The sequence below is a fragment of the Lycium barbarum genome, chromosome 11 (genome assembly GCF_019175385.1).
Source record: "Lycium barbarum isolate Lr01 chromosome 11, ASM1917538v2, whole genome shotgun sequence".
NCBI classification, from domain to species: Eukaryota; Viridiplantae; Streptophyta; class Magnoliopsida; order Solanales; family Solanaceae; genus Lycium; species Lycium barbarum.
The window spans coordinates 102728835-102750017 of NC_083347.1; the positions used below are offsets into that span (position 1 = coordinate 102728835).

The following is a 21183-nucleotide window of genomic DNA, read 5'->3' on the forward strand; positions in this document are numbered from 1 at the left end:
TGTCATATTTTTATGCAATTGATGCATTTATATATTTTGCTATGATTATGAGGGATTACAATCATACGATATTGTTCTACGTGACAGTCAAATCATATAAAGATAACATTTGCTTATAAAGCAAGTCAAGAATGCACTTAGAGTGATTTCAGTAATATTATATGCCGATGCAACTCTATCCAAAGACTGAAGATGCAGCAACACACATAGCCCCAACTAAAGAGAGGATTCATAAAAGGACAAATCATATTTCACTAAAGGTGTTCTTCATACACGATCTCCAAAAGAATGGTGATATCAACGCGCAACGGATTCATTCATGTGATAATATAGTTGATTTGTTCGCCCAGTCTCTACCAACTACAACTTTCAAGAAGATGGCGCAAAAAGATTGGGATGCGAAGATTCAAGTTTTGGATTGATGTTCTCATCAGGGGGAGTTAATATGCGTTGTAGTCTTTTTCCCTTAACTAAGGTTTTGTCCCAATTGGATTTTTCTGGTAAGGTTTTTAATGAGGCAGCCAAAATGCTTATTATTAGAAATGTGTATTCTTTTTCTTTCATTAGAATGAGTTTTTTCTAGTAAGATTTTAATGAAGCACATTATCTATCAAATAGACATTCAAAGGGAAGCGTTATAAATATTAGTTATTATTATGGATGTCTATTTTTAGGAGAAAATAGATTATAGTAATCTTAGGTGACTTAATCGATTGGATGTCTTATGTAAGTCTCAATACATGCGCAAACATCTTAATAAATCTCAAAGTTTTTGCAATTGAATCATTGTACCTTGTTGAGAAAAAAAAAAAGACAATTCACAGTTATTGGACCCTGTTCAATTTAATACTTTGAAAGCAACCTACATAATATAAAGACACAAAAAGAAATACTCCCTCCATTCCAAAATAAGTGTCTCTTGTAGCTCATTGTCATGTCCCAAAATACCCCCTAGACGTGATTGGCACCCAACACACACCACCGGCCAAGCGAATCACATTTTCATATCTTAACCATACTTTTGCAGCATTAACCAAATTAAATAAACACTCAAATAATATAATAATTAATTACGGATAATTAGTGTCTCAAAATGTTAACCAAATACTCTTGCTCAAATCTCACACTAGACCATGGAGCATCTAAGAGAATTACAAAAGACTCGGGTTTGTAAATCCCAAAAGAAAAAAAAAACATTAATAAATAAATGATAAAGACACTTTTGGTAGCCTCCACGAACAAAGCAGCGGTTCACCTCAACCAATAGATTAACTCTAGCAAACTCGTGAGCTACTAGCTTCGTCGTCACCAATAGTATCTGCATTGACATGCAGGTAAGGAGTGAGCAATACCCCTTGAACATGTGTTAGAAAATATAACCCAATAAGATCCTCGACCCACCACTCTAAATACCCCTTGAACAAGTGTTAGAAAATACAAACACACAACAAGCACTTTATATTATGCACAAGAATTATATTGTAATATAAGACAAGGTCCAAACAATCGTTTATCAAGAATAGTATATATCTCAACACAATTTACGCTAAGGACCTGTCATAATAGCAGTTAAAGAATTTATCAACACCATGAATCCACAACAACATACACAATGTGTCAACAATGATCAAGAAGCATACACAATGCCTCAATAAAATCAAGAAGCATACACAATGCTAAGGGGAGCATACACAATGCCCAATAAAATTAAGAAGCATACACAATGCCAAAGGGAAGCATGCACAATGCCTCAATCTCATGGCTCACAACCTTATCACATTATGAAACAATTTATAAAGAGAGTTTTAGAGTATTTGAAAATAAAGTATATGCGACTGGCCTGAAGGACCACCGATTCTGTCAAGCACACGCTCGTCCCAATACATAGACCAGGCAGACAAAACATATTTTTAAAATGGGTTTTGAAAAGCAAGTATCCAAAACTTAAAGTCTCACTTACCTCAAATTCACAATTCAAGCACACTTCCAATAAATCAAAACTGCTTTCTCGACTCTCCGGATTGCCTCAAACTACACAAAAACCGTTTAGAATGGTCAAAACCCTTAGGGTAAATCGCTTCTATATTTTTAGAGGCTAAAACGGTTAAAGCCAAATTTTAAAGGACGAAAACGTCCTCTGGTCAATGTTTTCAGAACCTGACAAGACATATGTTTTCGGGAAGGCCTTAACGAGAGGATTCTAACGATATATAGAAGTCTAAAATCCGATACTATTTGCCTTATCAAATCAATGATTTTGATTGAATAATCCCAGAGCTAAACTTTCTCAACTCTTCAAAATATCTCCATGTTTTCACCATAAAGATTCATTCATAATTATGTAATAAACTTAAATTAAAAAATTAGAGTCATTACCTTGATGATTCGGGATAAAAAATCTTATTTTTATCCTTTCTTTTTCTCCCTTTCTTGTCTTTTCTTCTACTAGTTTTTCCCTTCTCTGTTTGCACGTTCCCCTTTTTTTTTTTTTTTTGTTCCTTTCAGATTGTTTCACGTCTGATGGTTCATCGGAATTTTAAAGTCTTCTTTTTTTCCTTTTCCTTTTTCTTTTCCTTTTTGGGCTTGACCCGCTAACTTCTTTCTTTTTTATTTTCTTTTTAATTCTTTTTAGCTAAAATTATCAAATAAACTCTTATTTAAAAATTGAGTTATTACATTTATACACAGTTTTAAAAAAATTACTCACTCTTAGAAAATTTTAAATGTTTTTATCAACTTATTTCTAATTAATGCTTAGAAAAAAAACTTATTTAATGATTCTTAATAATAAATAAGGATAATTTTGAATGAATAAAATTAATTTATTCTTTAAAATTCTAAAGTGTCACTTATTTTGGAACAAAATAAAAAGTGAAGAAGCCACTTATTTTGAAATGGAGGGAGTATTCTTTACTCAGGAAACAATTGACTATAAAATTGACCATCACTCCCCAAAGAACTGTTGTGCTTCAGTTTCTACAACTACTAGTAGGATAGTTAAGCTTGTATAGTAAGTCTCTTCAAATACCCTTGTAGAATTTAGCTTTGACTCAGTTCTTGATCATCATCATTGTTATTGTTATTGTTATTGTTATTATGTGTTGTTTATGTGTTTGAAGTATGTTATATATTGTTGGGTGAGTGTTTTCTTGATTGTTTCTTGGGCCTTCTTTTTTGTTTTTCTTGTTTGAATATTTTTCAGGGTTTTGTGAGTGATATGATCATGGGTGGTAAAATTTTAGTAAAAGTCCTTAATGGAAGAATAAAGAAGCAAAAGTGATCTTGAAAAAAGAAAAGAAAAAACTAGACTATGGGTGTGTTTAGTAGGAAAATGTTTTCTTGGAAACTATTTTCTAGGAAAATAAGTGGGTTTATTACTTATTTTTTAGTGCTTGGTGAATAAGCAACAAAATATTTCAAAACACTGTGGAGGTGGGATAGGGTGGGGAGTGGGGATTCGGAGTTGCCGGGGGGAGGGTGTTGGGGGCATTGAGTGGCTGGGAAAGACACAATGAACTTGAAATGTCACTTATTAAACTTGTCTTTCAAAACATTTTGACCAACCAAAACTATGTTGAAAAAAACTATGTTGCTCGGACTCTCTAAAAATGTTGCTGCACTCGTGTCGGATTCTCCAAAAATGCACTACTTTGGAGAATCCCACACGCACCCGTCGACATTTTTGAAGATCCGAGCAACATACCAAATATGAGAAAATTGGAATATACTTTCTGGAAAATGTAAGCACACCTTATGTCATCTGTGCAAAAAGCAGTATAAAAGAGTGTGTAAAAGTACTAGATATTGTTAGTTTATATGATAAGGCAGTAATTTGCTAGACAGGAAAAAGTAAAACACCCGCCATTTAGCCAGATGATTGACTGAAATTGAGCAAAAAATATCTCTATTTAATTAGGTTGATTTCCCTCGATTCTTCTTCTCTGATGTGACCTATTTGGTTAGATTACAGATAAACAAGCATAGCAAATGCACTGAACACTTGACAACTACATTAACATCTTACTGTATTAGTAGTATAAGAACCTACATTTTTCATGTCTCACAATATAGGTTTGTTCTCCATAATCCTGCATATATATTGTTTTACCCAGTAGCAGTTTTACCTTAGTGTTGTTATTTTATTCTTATGTTCTTTGTTCTTTACAAGTAGTCTTACTTGTGTGTAGACTTCAGAGGCTTTGAGAGTTGAATTTGGCTAAATGGGAAAGACAATTCAGGTTTTTTGGATTCCCTTATCTTGTGTCAGCAGAAGCAGTCAAGTTATTCTTAAAGATGGAACTGTGTATGCATTGGAGGTTAAACAGTCGAAAGGAGGACCTAGAGCATTTGCCAGAGTTCAATTTACCAACAGCAGAAACGTGGATATTATCATCAATTTGGCTAGTACAAGGCTGTATTTTGGCTCTTCTTATTTGAAGGCTTGGGAAATGAAAACTGATATTGTCCAACCGAGGACGTATGTGCAGCAGACGGATGGCATAACTTTGAATTTTGGATGTCAGATATCAGACGACAAGTTTGCAGTGTTGGGAAGTAATATAGAAGTTTCAATTAAATTTGGTGTTGGATTGAAGAGAGTGTACTTCCTTTTATCTTGTGGTTCAGTTGATTATAAACTTCAGCTTTCATATGAAAATATATGGCAGATCGTGCTTCGTCATCCATATGGTCAGAATGCTCAGTTTCTCCTATAAGGTAATTATTCCGAACCTTTAGCTATTCTTTTCATCCCTGCTGGTCTTTGTGACTATTTGATTGTTGGTTGAATGGTACACAATTCTTTGTCATGTATTGTTTTTGGTCCACAGCAAAATCATTTCTGTATACCTGTTATGCATGCAAAAGTTAGATGCGTACCAGCTTTGCACATAAGGCTGCGTAGTGTTTTAGAACTTTCTAGCAGATGATGACTCTGAGTATGGGCCTATATTATTTGCAATCTGTATGTGGTTCACTATAATATCTCTGCAGCCTCTTGATTTCCTTTACGGGAGAAGGCCTCAGTCCCCAAACATATCCTTGTAAAAAGGCGGTGGTCAGAAAAGCCAAAGATTTCCCTGGTTAATGAATAATCATAGAATATATGCTAAACATTGGCTTCAGACACAAAGATCTAAACTCTAACAAGTTCTCTATCCCAAAATAAAAAGATCTAACAAGCCTCTATGACGCAGCAAGAATTTGCAGCTATTTCTTGAGCTTTGATATTGTGCTATTTAAAGTCTGAAAGTGTAGGAAATTGATAGTTTCAATCTAGGCCAAATATGCAGATAACCACTCAAAGTTGGCACGAAATGTCAATTAGACGCTAAAACTTTACTAGTGTCCAGATATCAGACGGAAGAGTCATAAAAGGCTGTGCCTTCAGTCAAAATCATGTGCTTTTATTTTCTCTGTTTAGCTTAGGAGGGTGTTTTCTGTAATTTTGTATTCGTTGTCCTTCCTCTTTGGTGGATATAGATGGGTTGCTGTAGTTTCTTTCTAAATTTTTGATGTGTTGACTGTTTTATCCTCTTTGGTTTGCAGTACTTGTAATTTATTTGTACTGAGGAATTGCCACATTGCATTAGCTGCATCACGACACAGAATGCAGCAACTCATATACCTATCGGTGAATCATAAATGAAAGCAGCCACTGCTAGTAACCATATAAAAGGCAACTAAAACTCTGTTAATTTCGTTGGGAGTAATGTGCTTTGTCCAAATTTACCATATTGTGTTCTTTTAGTGTTCGATCAGTACTTGGAGTTTAGCTTTGCAAGTAATTTTTTTTAATTTTTTTAATTTGGTGGTTAGTGATATTTGGTACAAATATCTAGATTTAGTGTCATTTGCACTTCACTTCTTAGCACTTTAATCGCAGTTTTTAATGCAAATTGATTGTAGCCAGAGTAACCATCCAGAAAACAATAAAACTCTTGCCCGGCTAACCTGTCTAGCATTTGATCTATGAAGGGAATAGGATAGTGATCCTTTCTGGTTGCCTCGTTCAGCCTGCGATAATCCATGCAGATTCTCCATCCAGTGATTGTTCTAGTAGGAATGAGCTCGTTTTTGTCATTTGTCACAATTGTCATCCCTCCTTTCTTCGGGAAGCATTGCACCGAGCTCACCCACTTACTGTCCGAACTGGGAAAAATAATGTCTGAATCTAACCACTTGATTACCTCTTTCTTGACAACCTCCTTCATCACAAGGTTTAGTCTCTGTTGATGCTATGCGCTAGGCTTATGATCATCCTCCATGAGTATCTTGTGCATGCACAGCGCGGGGCTAATTCCCTGAATATCAGATACTGCCACCCCCAATGCTCTTTTGTGGGACTTCAATACTTTGAGACAAATATTAACCTCTTCGGTGGTCAACTCTGCTTCCAATATCACTGGCAAGGTATCCCCCTCACCTAAGAATGCATATTTAAGATGGGCGGGCAGGGGCTTCAATTCCAACTTCGGAGGCTCTTCAATTGATAACTTCGGAGCTACTCACATTGTCCTGTCTAAGTGCTCAAACTCGCATGCCCGAATATAAATACTCGCCATATCCAGACTCTGCACCATCTCAAATGTCGCTGTGTCACCAAAAATATCATCCCCCACCAAGGCTCTCTTCAAAGGATCATGAGAAGTGATGAGTGGCCTTCGTGTATCATCATTCAGAACAGTAATAGCGGACAGCTCCTCATAGATTGCAGGCATCTTCAGAGCTTGGTATACATTGAAGACCTCTACTTTATCATGTACTCGCATGGTAAGCAGCCCAACAGCTACATCAATAAGTGCTCTCCCTGTGGCCAAGAACGGACGCCCCAAAATAAATGGGACTTCCGGGTCTGGCTCGAATCCAATATCACAAAGTCAGCAGGAATTATCAACAACCCTACTTGTACCAATACATCTTCAATAATGTCTTCGGGTCTTGCTAACGATATGTCTGCCAGTTGAAGAATTATAGTGGTTGGTCTGGGCACTCCCAAACCTAGCTTCCGGAAGATAGACGAAGGCATTAGATTTATACTTGCACCTAGGTCACCAAGTGCTCGAGCAACAACCTGTGTCCCAATAGAAATCTCAATAGTGAAACTTCCAGGATCCTTCAATTTTGTGGGCAACTTGTTCTGAATACGAGAAGCGCACTCCTCAGTAAGTGCAACCGTGGCATACTCTGTGAAACGGCTCTTGTTTGCAACAATATCTTTGATGTACTTAGCATACTTTGGAATACCCTGCAGCATATCGACCAAGGGGACGTTCACGTGTACCTGCTTAAGCAAATCAAGAAACTTCTTATAAGTAGCCTCTTCTTTCTGTCTCGCCAGACGTTGAGGGAATGGAGGCGGTGGCTTTGCAACCACGGCCTGTGGCTGCTTTGCCACTGGTGCCTCGACTGCCTTCTCTTTTTCAGCCACTACTCGACCAGTTTTCTTTGAAGTCACTTCCTCTAGTTCTCGCCCATTTCGCAGAGTTACAGCATTGCAAGGCTTGGGATTCACATCTGTGTCACTTGGAAGTCCTCCAGGTAGTCTAGTATTTTGTGCACCAGCTATCTGTCCCATCTGCCTCTTTAAATTCCACACAGCCAAATCGCGATTCTGATTATCTGCTATCAACTTCTGCTGGTCTATCATCATCTTCTGCATGTCACCCATCATCTTTTTCATCATCTCTTCCATACTGTTTGTGGGAGCTTGAGGAGCAGGTGCTGACTGATAGTTCTGCTTCTAATTACCTGAGTTGTCACTCCACCTGAAATTCGGGTGGTTCCTCCAATTTGGGTTGTAGAAATTTCCGTATTGATTGTTGTTTCCTTGCCCCTTGCCTACATTACCCACAAAGTATATGGATGCGGGATTTGCAGGGCATTCATCATTGTTGTGACCCTCTCCGCAGACATCACAAAAGGCTATGGCTTGCTGCACTGCATGCACCTGTGGTGGCGCTTGCGACGCAGCTAACTTCCTGAGTTCGGTGCGCATGGCATCAATCTGTGCTGATAATGTTGTAAAATTATCTACTTCAAAGATGCCCGGTGCTTTCCTAACTAAACTGCTAGCTGCATTATTCTGCCAGTCTGGCGTGCTCTGAGTAAACCTGTTCAATAATGTGAATAGTTCTTCATAGCTTAGATCAAGAGCCTGCCCTCCTGCAGCAGTGTCTAGTGATGACTTATGTTGGGCATCCAGACTCTCAATAAATGTGTGTGCCATAACTTCATTCGTCTGATGGTGGTGAGGACAATCTCTGAGAAGACCCTTAAACCTCTCCCAGGCTTGATACAAATTTTCTCCATTTTTCTGCCTGAATGACATGATCTCCCTTCGGAGGCGAGCGGTCTTTGCTGGTGGTAAGAACCTTGTCAAAAATTTTGTCGCCAAGTCATCCCACGTAGTGATAGAATTGGCGGGCTCTGCTAATAACCAGTTACTTGCATGCCCCAATAGAGAGAAGGGGAACAGTGTCAGTCGCACATATTCTTTAGTGACCCTTCCAGTAGGAAAAGTATCGACAATCTGCAGAAAAGTATGGATGTGACATTGAGGATCATCATGTGACATTCCCGTGAATTGCCCACTAGAGTGAAGTAGCTAAATCATAGGATGCTTCAGCTCAAAGTTCCCTTCGATGGTGGGCTTAACAATGCTTGAAGTGACATCCGCCACACGAGGCACTGCAACCTCTCTCACTTTCGCCGGTTGATTATTAGCCATGACCACAGGTAATTCTGCGACAGCCTACGGGTTCTGCAATAAATTCAAATCTCTCCTGCGCCGATTGAAAGTACGTTCAGGCTCAGGATCGAATTCCTCAAGATTGTTTTGACTCACAGTCCTTCGCATTCGAGTAAAGTACCTGCAATCAAGTAGCAGCTAAGATCAAGCGTTAACACTTGGATAAAATGAAGCAATAAAATTTATTATGGCAAAAATAATTGATTTCTAAGTCCCCGGCAGCGGCGCCAAAAACTTGTTGCGTCCAAATGCACACGCAAGTGTACGTGGTCGTACAAGTAATAGAGTGATTTTATAAAATCGGATATCGAACCCACAGAGACTTATGACCAATATTTCACGACAATAAACTATTGCTTACTATCTATGCAAGTGAAGAATAAAAATGTTGGTTCTTTTATAACTAAATGCTATAATGTTATTGACTAATAATGTATCCAGAAATTGTGCTTAGAATGTAATTGAGAACGGGTTTTATCAAGATTATAGAAGTATTCCAGGGTCGTGGTTGGTTCACCAATCCTATTGAGTCAGTCAAGTATCACACCTTAGCAACTTTGTTCACAATAGCTAATCAATCGGATTATTAATCTCGTAGTATTCTTCCGAACCACTACTCGCCGATTCAAGATAATTCTCCTCCTATATTCCTATGGTATTGACCTATCAAGAATGTAATAAGAGCACGGTTTATGATTTATTGCGGTAACTAAGTATATTCCTATCCTAGTCACAAATCCTAGCCCAACTTTAGGGATATTCAGATCACAATCTCATTACTTCTTCTCCAAATTAACGTTTTTCCCAAGCACGTATATCAATGAGTAAATAGAACTCAACTGTTGCGTAGACAATCAAGAAATTAAACACAGAAGTAACGAAGCAATTGCATACGAACACGCTACTAAGATTGTAATACTTGTCAAACGTCAATATTCATGGATACGCCACAACCCCAGAATTTAAGTGTTTAGTTACACATGATTCGATAATGGAAACAAGAATTCATGATTAACATAGGGTTTTCATGTAAAGAAAAATAATAGAAGAGGAATAAAACCTAGAAAGAGTTTCACAAGTCTCAAAATTCGTCCAAGCCGCCTTTCTAATTTTAAAAATGGCTATTTATATGCTAGGGTAAATATGAGATAAGTTGGCCCAATCCCGATCTAAATAGGACAACTGACGTCGCTTGTGCGCTAGTTGTGCATCGCATGGCCAGCGCATAACCTCCTTTATGTTCTTCTTGTGCGGCGCATGACCAACGCATGGTCTGAGATTCAGGAACGGCGTTTTTGTGCGCTGGCTGTGCGGCGCATGGCCAGCGCATGAGACCCTTCAGTGGTCAGATTTTTCCTTCAAGTGCTGGAACTTCCTTCGCAACGTTCAATCGACGTACCCAGCCTCGGAATCACTCAAAACTGCCCAGAATACCCTTCGTTGGTCCTTGTTGTACCTATTCATATAAACATACCAACATAAGCTCATATACAACAATTCGCATTCAAAACTGCGATGAAAGTGCTAAGAAGTAAAGTGTAAATGACACTAAATCTAGATATTTGTGCCAAATATCAGTGTATATGATCTTATGTTGGTATGCTTGTATGAATAGGTACAACAGGGACCAATGGAGGGTATTCCGAGCAGTTTTTGATTGAATCCGAGGCTGTGCATGTTGGTTGAACATAGGAAGGAAGGAAGTTCCAGCACTTGAAGGCAGAATCCGACCACTGAAAGGTCTCATGCGCTGGCTATGCGTCGCACAGCCAGCGCACAAAAACCCCATCTCTGAATCTCAGACAGGCCATGCATTGGCCATGCGCCGCACAAGCAACACACAGAGGAGATCATGCGCTGGCCATGCGACACATAGCCAGCGCACAAGCGGCGTCAGTTGTCCCACTTGGATCGGGATTGGGCCAACTTATCTTATATTTACCCTAGCATATAAATAGTCGTTTTGAACATTAGAAAGGCGGATTGAACGAATTTTGAGACTTGTGAAACTCTTTCTAGGTTTTATTCCTCTTCTATTATTTTTCTTTACATTGAAACCCTATGTTAATCATGAATTCTTGTTTCCATTCTCGAATCATGTGTAACTAAACACTGTAATTCTGGGGTTGTGGCGTAGCCATGAATATTGACGTTTGACAAGTATTTCAATCTTAGTAGCTTGTTCGTATGCAATTGCCTCTTTACTTCTGTGCTTAATTGCTTGATTGTTTGCGCAACAGTTGAGTTCTAATTACTAATTGATACCCGTGCTTGGGAAAGACGTTATCAATATGGAGAAGAAGTAACGAGATTGTGATCTGAATATCCCTATAGTTGGGCCAAGATTTTTCACTAGGATAGGAATATACTTAGTTACCGCAATCAATTTCATGTCGTGCTCTTATTCCATTCTTGATAGGTCAATACCATAGGAATATAGGAGGCGAGTTATCTTGAATCGGCGAGTAGTGGTTCGGGAGAACACTACGAGATTAATAATCCGGTTAATTGACAATTATGAATAAAGTTGCTAAGGTGGGATACTTGAATGATTCAATAGGATTGGTGAACAGACCACGACCCTGGAATACTTCTAAAATCTTGCTAAAAGCAGTATTCAAATACGTTCTTAGCATAAATTCTGGTTACATTGTTGGTTATTTTTATTACAGCATTAGTTTACGAAACAACCAAAACTTTTATTCTTTACTTGCATAGGTAGTAGCAATAGTTTATTTTCGTGAAAGTATTGGTCATAAGTCTCTGTGGGTTCGACATCCGATTTTATATAATCACTATATTACTTGTACGACCACGTACACTTGCATGTGCATTTGGACGCAACAGTTAGATTGTTCATTAATAATCTTTCTTAAAAAAGACGGTTCACTAAGTAATTAGGGAATCTCTAGGTATATCGTAAGATTTAACATCAATATGGCTCTTCATTGTCCATTCAATAATTGCAGAATTTCTGTAAAATTTAACATCAAGATAATCACTTGGTGCAAAAATGTGTATTATAGACTAGAGCCATTTGGATGGCCATTTAGTTTAATTTTATTATGTGCTTAGTTTCGATTAAAGCAGAAAACTCGAAAAACGAGGAAAGAACATTGACCTTTAAAATATATATATATATATATATATATATATATATATATATATATAACTGTGGTATCCAGGTCAGCTTGCGTGTACCTCGATGAAGTCCACGGAGTACCCTGCTACCTCCCACCAGCACAAATACGAATTAAAAATTTCTTTTTAACAACTAAAATTTCGTGATGATAAAAAAAAATATGTTAGGTAAAGATATTACAACAGTTAAACTTGGGTCTGTGCTCTACACGGGCTTGGTACCACTAGTTAATTACATAAACCAAGCTTCTAACTTGCACATTTATGTAAGTTGACATACATAAGTCCACATGCTTCGAGACTTATGACTTGTCTGCTCACGATCTTTTAAGTTAAATAATGTGAAAGCAACTTTTATACTGTATTTGTAAAATTTCTTCATGAGTATGGTTGCATCATTAATATATCCCTTCATATAATTGAATTCTGGTTAGATGGGTCGTTTACAATAAGATTCATTATTGATTTGTTCATTCAATTTCTATGATTTAGTTATTTGGTGGTCCTCGAATCTATATGAGACTTGAAGAATCCTGTCATAGCTTCTTTAAGGAAACTCCTAATGATCAGTGGGCGAGGACAACTGATTTCACTCCAGCTAATTGGATAGGGCTATCTTCTAGCTTATGTTTGGAGTTTCATAATGGTGTAACGGTAAGTTATGTCATTTTGTGTTTAGATGATTTGACAAACATTCGAGGAACCAGAGAGGGACCAGGTACAATCTGGTCCCCTGAGGGTCGTGTTGGGTCGATCCCCTTATTTTGAGGAAGAAAACACCTCCCTCATTTTAAGGAAGAAAACATCTCCCTTGTTTTGAGCAAGAAAGCATATTCTTTGTATTTGGCAAATTATCAAGTGTTTGCTTGAGTCACTAATGACATCAATAGGTTCATCTCATCTCTATAAATAGGGAAGCTTTCTCATTTGCTAGATACACCAAAAATTGAAGAAGACAACACATCCCATAGAGAGAAAAATCTAAGAGAAATACTCTTAGTGAAAGGCTTAAGAGAAGTCTTTGAGAGAATTTTTAGTAAAAATTCTTGAGTGTAATTGGGATTGGGGTTGTGAGGTTGAGTATTGTAAACACTTGTAACATTTCTTCTTTAATAAGATCTGCAGCAGCAACGTGGACGTAGCTCTCACATTGAGGGTGAACCACTATAAATCTGTGTGTGCTATTTATTCTTCGCTTACATCACGGCGTAAGTAGGTTCTGTCTAAGGAGGTTGGTATTTAAGTGGTCCAGCTGTGACCCTCCAATCTTTCCTGGGAAGCTGCTTACAAAGGTCGGATTTGGGATTAAAATCCTAACAACTGGTATCAGAGCAACAGGTTGTGTTGTGATTTAGAAACGATGGGAGGCGAAGATGGTACGACGCACGACATCGGTAAATTCGATGGTACAGATTTTGCGTTCTGGAGAATGCAAATTGAAGATTATTTATATGGCAGAAAGCTTCATGAACCTTTGAGTCCGAAACCAGAGGAGATGAAGCAAGCAGATTGGGATCTCCTCGACAGACAAGTTCTGGGAGTCATTCGGCTAACGCTGTCAAAGAACGTTGCTCACAACGTGGCAAAGGAGAAGACCACCGCAGATATGATGAAGGTATTGTCTGACATGTATGAGAAACCTTCGGCAAATAACAAGGTATTTCTCATGAAGAAACTATTTCATCTAAAGATGATGGAAAATGCTCATGTTGCTGCACACGTAAATGAATTCAATACCATTGTAAATCAATTGTCATCGGTAAAAATTGATTTCGATGATGAAGTGCAAGCTCTAATTTTGTTGGCATCCCTACCAAATAGCTGGGAGCCAATGAGAGCAGCGGTTAGTAATTCTGTCGGCAGTGACAAACTAAAGTTCAACGATGTTAGGGATCGTATCCTTGCTGAGGAGGTACGCAGGACAGATTCTGGAGAGACATCGACAAGTTCTGCTTTTAATGTTGAAAACAGAAGCACAAATTATGACATAAACTACAACCGAAATAGGGGCAGATCGAAGTCAAGGAATGGCAGGGATCAATCCAGACCAGGACGAACACTTGAGTGTTGGAACTGTAGAAAATCAGGTCACCTCAAGAAGAACTGCAGGGCGCCAAAGAAGGAGGACAATAAGGGGGCTGGAATCAACGCTGCTACGGAAGACATTGGCGATGCGTTGTTGCTATCGGTTGACAGCCCGATAGACTCTTGGGTGCTTGACTCAGGGGCGTCCTTTCATACCACCCCACATCATGATATAATGACAAATTACGTGGCTGGGAATCTCGGCAAAGTTTATTTAGCCGATGGAGAGCCGCTAGATGTTGTTGGCACGGGAGACATTAATTTGAAGATGTCAAATGGATCCTCGTGGAAGATTACAAAAGTTAGACATGTTCCAAAGCTGATGCGAAACCTGATCTCAGTAGGTCAGCTTGATGATGAGGGATATGATCTCAACTTTGGTAATGGGTCTTGGAAGGTGGCGAAAGGTGCTATGGTAGTTGGCCGAGGAAAGAAGATTGGCACTCTCTCAATGACGACTAGCTGTCGTGATACTGTTGCTGTGGTTGACAACACAAAGAAAACAGATTTGTGGCATTGTCGGCTGGGGCATATCAGCCAGAAGGGGATGAAGCTGTTGGTGACAAATGGCTTAATTCCGGAGCTAAAGACGGTGGACCTTCATACGTGTGAGAGCTGCATTCTCGGACAACAAAAGCGAGTAAGCTTCTCAAATGCAGGCAGGGAGTTGAAGGTCGAGAAGCTGGAATTGGTGCACACAGACGTGTGGGGACCTACCACTGTCCCCTCTCTTGGAGGATCACACTACTACGTGACCTTCATTGATGATTCAACTAGGAAGGTATGGGTTTATTTTATGAAAAATAAATCTGATGTGTTTAGTGTATTCAAAAGATGGAAAGCCATGGTCGAGAATGAAACAAATCTCAAGTTGAAGTGTTTGAGGTGCGACAACGGCGGAGAATACACCGATGGTGATTTCAAACGGTACTGTCCCAATAATGGGATCAAGATGATGAAGACTATTCCTGGAACGCCGCAACAAAATGGAATAGCCGAAAGAATGAACCGAACGTTGAACGAGCGTGCTCGGAGTATTATAATACACTCTGGACTGCCTAAGACATTCTGGGCAGATGCAGTCAATACCGCGGCCTTCTTAATTAACTGAGGACCGTCAGTTCCCTTGGATTTCAGAATTCCAGAAGAAGTCTGGAGTGGCAAGAAGGTAAATCTTTCATTTCTGAAAGTGTTCGGCTGCTTATCATAAGTTCATAATGATGATACGGCTAGAAGCAAGCTTGATCCAAAATCAAAGAAATGTTACTTTATTGGCTATGGTGACACCGAGCTTGGTTACCGATTTTGGGATGAACAAAATCGGAAGATCATCCGAAGCAGGAATGTTGTCTTCAACGAGGAGGTACTGTACAAAGACAAGTTGCAAAAAAATTCAGAATGTCAGGACAAGGAATCGGAAATAGTCGATTTGAGGGACTTCCCGACACCTGAGCCACAGCCAGGTACAGCCGAGGCAGAGGAACAAACAATCTGAGAAGGTGCTGATGAAAGTGCTGATTCTGAAACAAATAAATAGACACCAATCAAAGAACTGTGTAGATCATCCAGGATCAGGAAGCCGATTCACAGGTACTCTCCATCCCTCAACTACATTCTACTCACTGATAAAGGGGAGCCGGCATGTTATGAAGAAGCAATGCAAGTCGATGAATCGACTAAGTGGGAGCTGGCAATGAAAGATGAGATGGATTCACTATTGGCAAATCATACATGGGAGTTAGCCGAGTTGCCAAAGGATAAGAGGAAATTGCAAAACAAATGGGTTTATCGGATAAAGGAAGAACCCAATAGAAGAAAGCGTTATAAAGCAAGGCTGGTTGCAAAGGGATTTCAACAGAAAGAAGGCATCGACTATACGGAGATCTTCTCTCCCGTAGTCAAGATGGTGACTATCAGAACTGTTCTTGGACTGGTAGCAAAGGAAAATCTACATCTGCAACAGATGGACGTGAAAACTGCATTTCTTCACGGTGATCTAGACGAGGAAATCTACATACGACAGCCGGAGGGATTCAAAGTCAAAGGAAAGGAAAGTCTGGTGTGCAAACTTCAAAAGAGTCTGTACGGACTAAAACAGGCTCCAAGACAGTGGTATTTAAAGTTTGACAGCTTTATGAAGAAAGCTGATTTTTCAAGGTGCGAGGCAGATCACTGTTGTTACTTCAAGAAATTTGAAGACTCGTACATGATACTGCTACTCTATGTCGACGACATGCTAATCGTAGGAGCAAACCTACAGGAGATTGATCGGTTCAAAAAAGGGTTATCGGAAGAGTTTGCAATGAAGGATTTGGGAGCTGCAAAGCAAATCCTTGGGATAAGAATCGACCGAAGCAAGGAGGGCATCAAACTCTCACAAGAAGAATATGTGAGGAAAGTTATCAAAAGGTTCAACATGCATGATGCCAAGCCAGTCAGCACTCCCTTGGCTGGACACTTTCGGTTGTCAAAGGATCAGTCGCGAAAACCGAGGATGAGAAGAGGCAGATGGACAAGATACCTTATGCATCTGCAATCGGTAGTCTTATGTATGCAATGATATGTACAAGGCCAGACATTGCACATGCAGTAGGAGTTGTCAGCCGATTTATGAGCAATCCGGGAAAGCAACACTGGGAGACTGTGAAGTGGATATTCAAATATCTGAAAGGCAGCTCGAGTTCAGCTCTGTATTTCCAAAAATCAGAAACAGGATTGCAAGGGTATGTTGATGCTGACAACGGTGGTGATGTTGATAGCAGAAAGAGCACATCCGGGTATGTTTACACCTTCGGAGGTACTGCAATCTCCTGGGTTTCCAAGTTGCAAAAGATAGTAGCTCTCTCTAGTTGTGAGGCTGAGTACGTTGCTGTGACGGAGGCTACAAAGGAAATGATGTGGCTACAATCTTTCCTGCGGGAATTGGATCAGGACCACGAGGGAAGTGTGCTATATTGTGATAGCAAAAGTGCCATTCATTTGGCAAAGAACCCAGTCTACCATGCTCGAACGAAGCACATACAATTCCGGTACCATTTCATTAGATTAGCTTTGGAAGATGGAGCGTTAGTGCTTGAGAAGATCGCAGTGAGTCAGAATCCAGCAGACATGCTGACAAAGGCAGCGACGATAGACAAACTGAAGCTATGCTCAGCTTCAGTTGGCCTGCACGAAGTATGAAACTAGGAATGAGCTGCTGCATCGATAAAAGTGTGAAGACAAATTAAAATTAGTCTTCAAGTGGGAGATTTGTTGGGTCAATCCCCTTATTTTGAGGAAGAAAACACCTCCCTCATTTTAAGGGAAGAAAACATCTCCCTTGTTTTGAGGAAGAAAGCATATTCTTTGTATTTGGCAAATTGTCAAGTGCTTGCTTGAGTCACTAATGACATCAATAGGTTCATCTCATCTCTATAAATAGGGAAGCTTTCTCATTTGCTAGATACACCAAAAATTGAAGAAGACAACACATCTCATAGAGAGAAAATTCTAAGAGAAATACTCTTAGTGAAAGGCTTAAGAGAAGTCTTTGAGAGAATTTTTAGTAAAAATTCTTGAGTGTAATTGGGATTGGGGTTGTGAGGTTGAGTGTTGTAAACACTTGTAATATTTCTTCTTTAATAATATCTGCAGCAGCAACGTGGACGTAGCAAGCAGATTGAGGGTGAACCACTATAAATCTGTGTGTGCTATTTATTCTTCGCTTACATCACGACGTAAGTAGGTTCTGTCTAAGGAGGTTGGTATTTAAGTGGTCCAGCTGTGACCCTCCAATCTTTCCTGCGAACCTGCTTACAAAGGTCGGATTTGGGATTCAAACCCTAACAGGTCGTACAGTCAATATAACACTACAGCTGTAAAGCTGCGGTACTGTTATTGTGTCGACTGGCAAAACCACAGCAGCACAGCTGCAGTTTGCTAGAGGCCAAGCCAAAAGGTGGAACGTCCCTATCCATGGTCACATGACCCTCACATGCTCCCTATATACAACATGTTACAATGCTTAACCTATCACTTGCCAAATTAGAAAATCATATTCTCTCAAGTGTAGCCGCCACTGCTCCTTTAGTGCTCCCAAGAACAAATCTTCATCAAACTCAAGGACCAGATCCCAACAGCTGAAGATGTCTTAAGTGTTAGGTTTGTTAAGTCTTTGTCATTTTGTTCTTCATTTGTAATCCTACTCTACTTTCGAGAAGTGTCATTGTAGGAAGGTTTCAACCTTTGTTATTATGGTTTCTTGGCTATAGTTAGTCAAGGTGTGTTTGGGTGCTTGGCTAGAGTTAGTCAGGTTGCTTAGCTAGAGTTAGTCACGGGTTGTAGCTTACAATAGCGTTATTGTAAGGGGTAAGGAATTAAGAGGTTAATTCCTATATTCGTAGGTTGCAAGAAGTTGTAATCTTTAAGTTGCTCAGTTTAGTGAAGTTGAAATCCTACTCCGGTGGGTCGTGGTTTTTAATCCCTTGAGAAAGGAGTTTTTCACGTAAATATCTTGTCTTATTTACTTGCTGTTTGTTTACTTAAGGGAGCAGATGGAGAACCTGGTTCTCTATGCTGTTTGGTGGACGCTTAGTTTCTATCATGTTCAACTTCCAAATTTCCTTGAGCGTTTTTCTTACTATGCAGAACGTGAAAACCAAATTACTTTACAGTAGACTGGTTTCACCTCTTCTTCTTTCTCCCAAAAATTGGCTCTGGTTCCCATTGTCCAGCCCCCAGAAGGAGTTGCGTATCCCTACAAGATATTGTTCAAAATTAGCTCTATGGTACAACGTGGATGCATTCCTTGGCTAGCATTAAATGTCTACTTTTTCCGATTAGTTGATCCTCAAAGGAGAAATATTGCTTGCATTGAGCACGCCTTAGAGAAACTGTACTATTTAAAGGAGTGTTGTTATGATCCAGTGAGGTGGATCACTGAGCAGTATTATGAGTATCTCAGGCGTAAACTAGTTCCAAAATCTCCGTTCATCACTTTAGATGACGGATTGTTGTACGTAAAAAGAGTCCTAGTAACACCTATTATACCCCATTTTAACTGGGTCAAAGTAGAGTAAAACATATTGGTGATCCCTATATTATTTAACTTAAGGAGTCGCCAACTAATTATTTTTTAAGGTGAATTAGGACACCTATTTTAACTAAATAAATGCTTAAAATTAACTCTGATTAATGGTCTACTTAACTAATGCGATTCTAGGCAAGAGTTCTTAGTTATCCTAAAGGAAAGGGGTTAAGCATCCTTTAAGATCCGTTGACTACAGTTAACCGGCCAAACTAAGGTTTAACAAAATATAGGACTTTATAAGTAAAATATAGCGTTTTAAAATATTCCATTAAATCTAAAGGGAAGGCAAAGTCTGTTGCTAGTATAATAACGCGATAAGCAATATCTATGTGACGTGATTAAGCAGTACTTATACCTTTGTAACGAGAATTTTTTTTTAAATCACGGAGGGCTTTAGCTTTGAACAATTTTAACTTGAAAAAGCAACAAACAAAGGATAACTTTAAATTCTAGGCCAAGGGGACAAAGATTACTCTCGTCGAGCTTCCACTGAATTACGAAAACCAGAAACTTGAACACTTCTTTGAACATACTACAGTGAAATCATATCTTTTAAAGGAATTTTAAAGACTTATCTAAGTGATCAATAAACTTGTCCTTCTACTCAAGGGGAAAATATTTATCCGATTATAAGCTCTTTTAGAGTCATAAAATGAACTAAAATAGAGTTAAAAAACAATTACTCTTCGTTACTCCACTGAAATAATATCCCCGTTAGCCCCACTAAATTAGGTGTTCTTATTGGGTCCATCCCCTTATTTTGAGGAAGAAAACACCTCCCTTATTTTAGGGAAAAAAACACCTTCCTTATTTTAGGGAAGAAAACACTTCCCTTGTTTTGAGGAAGAAAACATCTTCCTTGTCTTTGAAAAATTGTCAAGTGCTTGCTTGAGTCACTAATGACATCAATAGGTTCATCTCATACCTATAAATAGGGAAGCTTTCTCATTTTCTATACACACCAAAAAATTGAAAAAGACAACACATCCCAAAGACAGAAAAATCTAAGAGAAATACTCTTAGTGAAAGGCCTAAGTAAGAGAAGGTCTTTGAGAGAATTTTTAGTAAAACTTTTTGAGTGTAATTGGGATTGGGGTTGTGAGGTTGAGTGTTGTAAACACTTGTAATATTTCTTCTTTAATAAGATCTGCAGCAGCAACGTGGACGTAACTCTCACATTGAGGGTGAACCACTATAAATCTGTGAGTGCTATTTATTCTTCGCTTACATCACGGCGTAAGTAGGTTCTGTCTAAGGAGGTTGGTATATAAGTGGTCCAGCTGTGACCCTCCAATCTTTCCTGGGAACCTGCTTACAAAGGTCGGATTTGGGATTCAAACCCTAACAACTAGATTTGGGATTAAAATCCTAACAACTGGTATCAGAGCAACAGGTTGTGTTGTGATTTAGAAACGATGGGAGGCGAAGATGGTACGACGCACGACATCGGTAAATTCGATGGTACGGATTTTGCGTTCCGGAGAATGCAAATTGAAGATTATTTATATGGCAGAAAGCTTCATGAACCTCTGAGTCCGAAACAAGAGAAGATGAAGCAAGCAGATTGGGATCTCCTCGACAGACAAGTTCTGGGAGTCATTCGGCTAACGTTGTCGAAGAACGTTGCTCACAACGTGGCAAAGGAGAAGACCACCGCAGATATGATGAAGGTATTGTCTGACATGTATGAGAAACCTTCAGCAAATAATAAGGTATTTCTCATGAAGAAACTATTTCATCTAAAGATGATGGAAAATGCTCATGTTGCTGCACACATAAATGAATTCAATACCATTGTAAATCAATTGTCATCAGTAAAAATTGATTTCGATGATGAAGTACAAGCTCCAATTTTGTTGGCATCCCTACCAAATAGCTGGGAGCCAATGAGAGCAGCGGTTAGTAATTCTGTCGGCAGTGACAAACTAAAGTTCAACGATGTTAGGGATTGTATCCTTGCTGAGGAGGTACGCAGGACAGATTCTGGAGAGGTATCGACGAGTTATGCTTTTAATGTTGAAAACAGAAGCAGAAATTATGACAGAAATTATAACCGAAATAGGGGCAAATCGAAGTCAAGGAATGGCAGGGGTCAATCCAGACCAGGACGAACACTTGAGTGTTGGAACTATGGAAAACC

The 21183-nt window shown here is 39.1% G+C and overlaps 2 pseudogenes; both read left to right on the forward strand.

The window, feature by feature from the left end:
- Positions 1 to 4220: 4220 nt before the first annotated feature.
- The window catches only part of LOC132620035 (RNA-dependent RNA polymerase 1-like), a 43963-nt pseudogene continuing 27000 nt past the window's right edge, over positions 4221 to 21183 (forward strand).
- On the forward strand, positions 8247 to 8340 carry LOC132620617 (small nucleolar RNA R71; annotated as a pseudogene).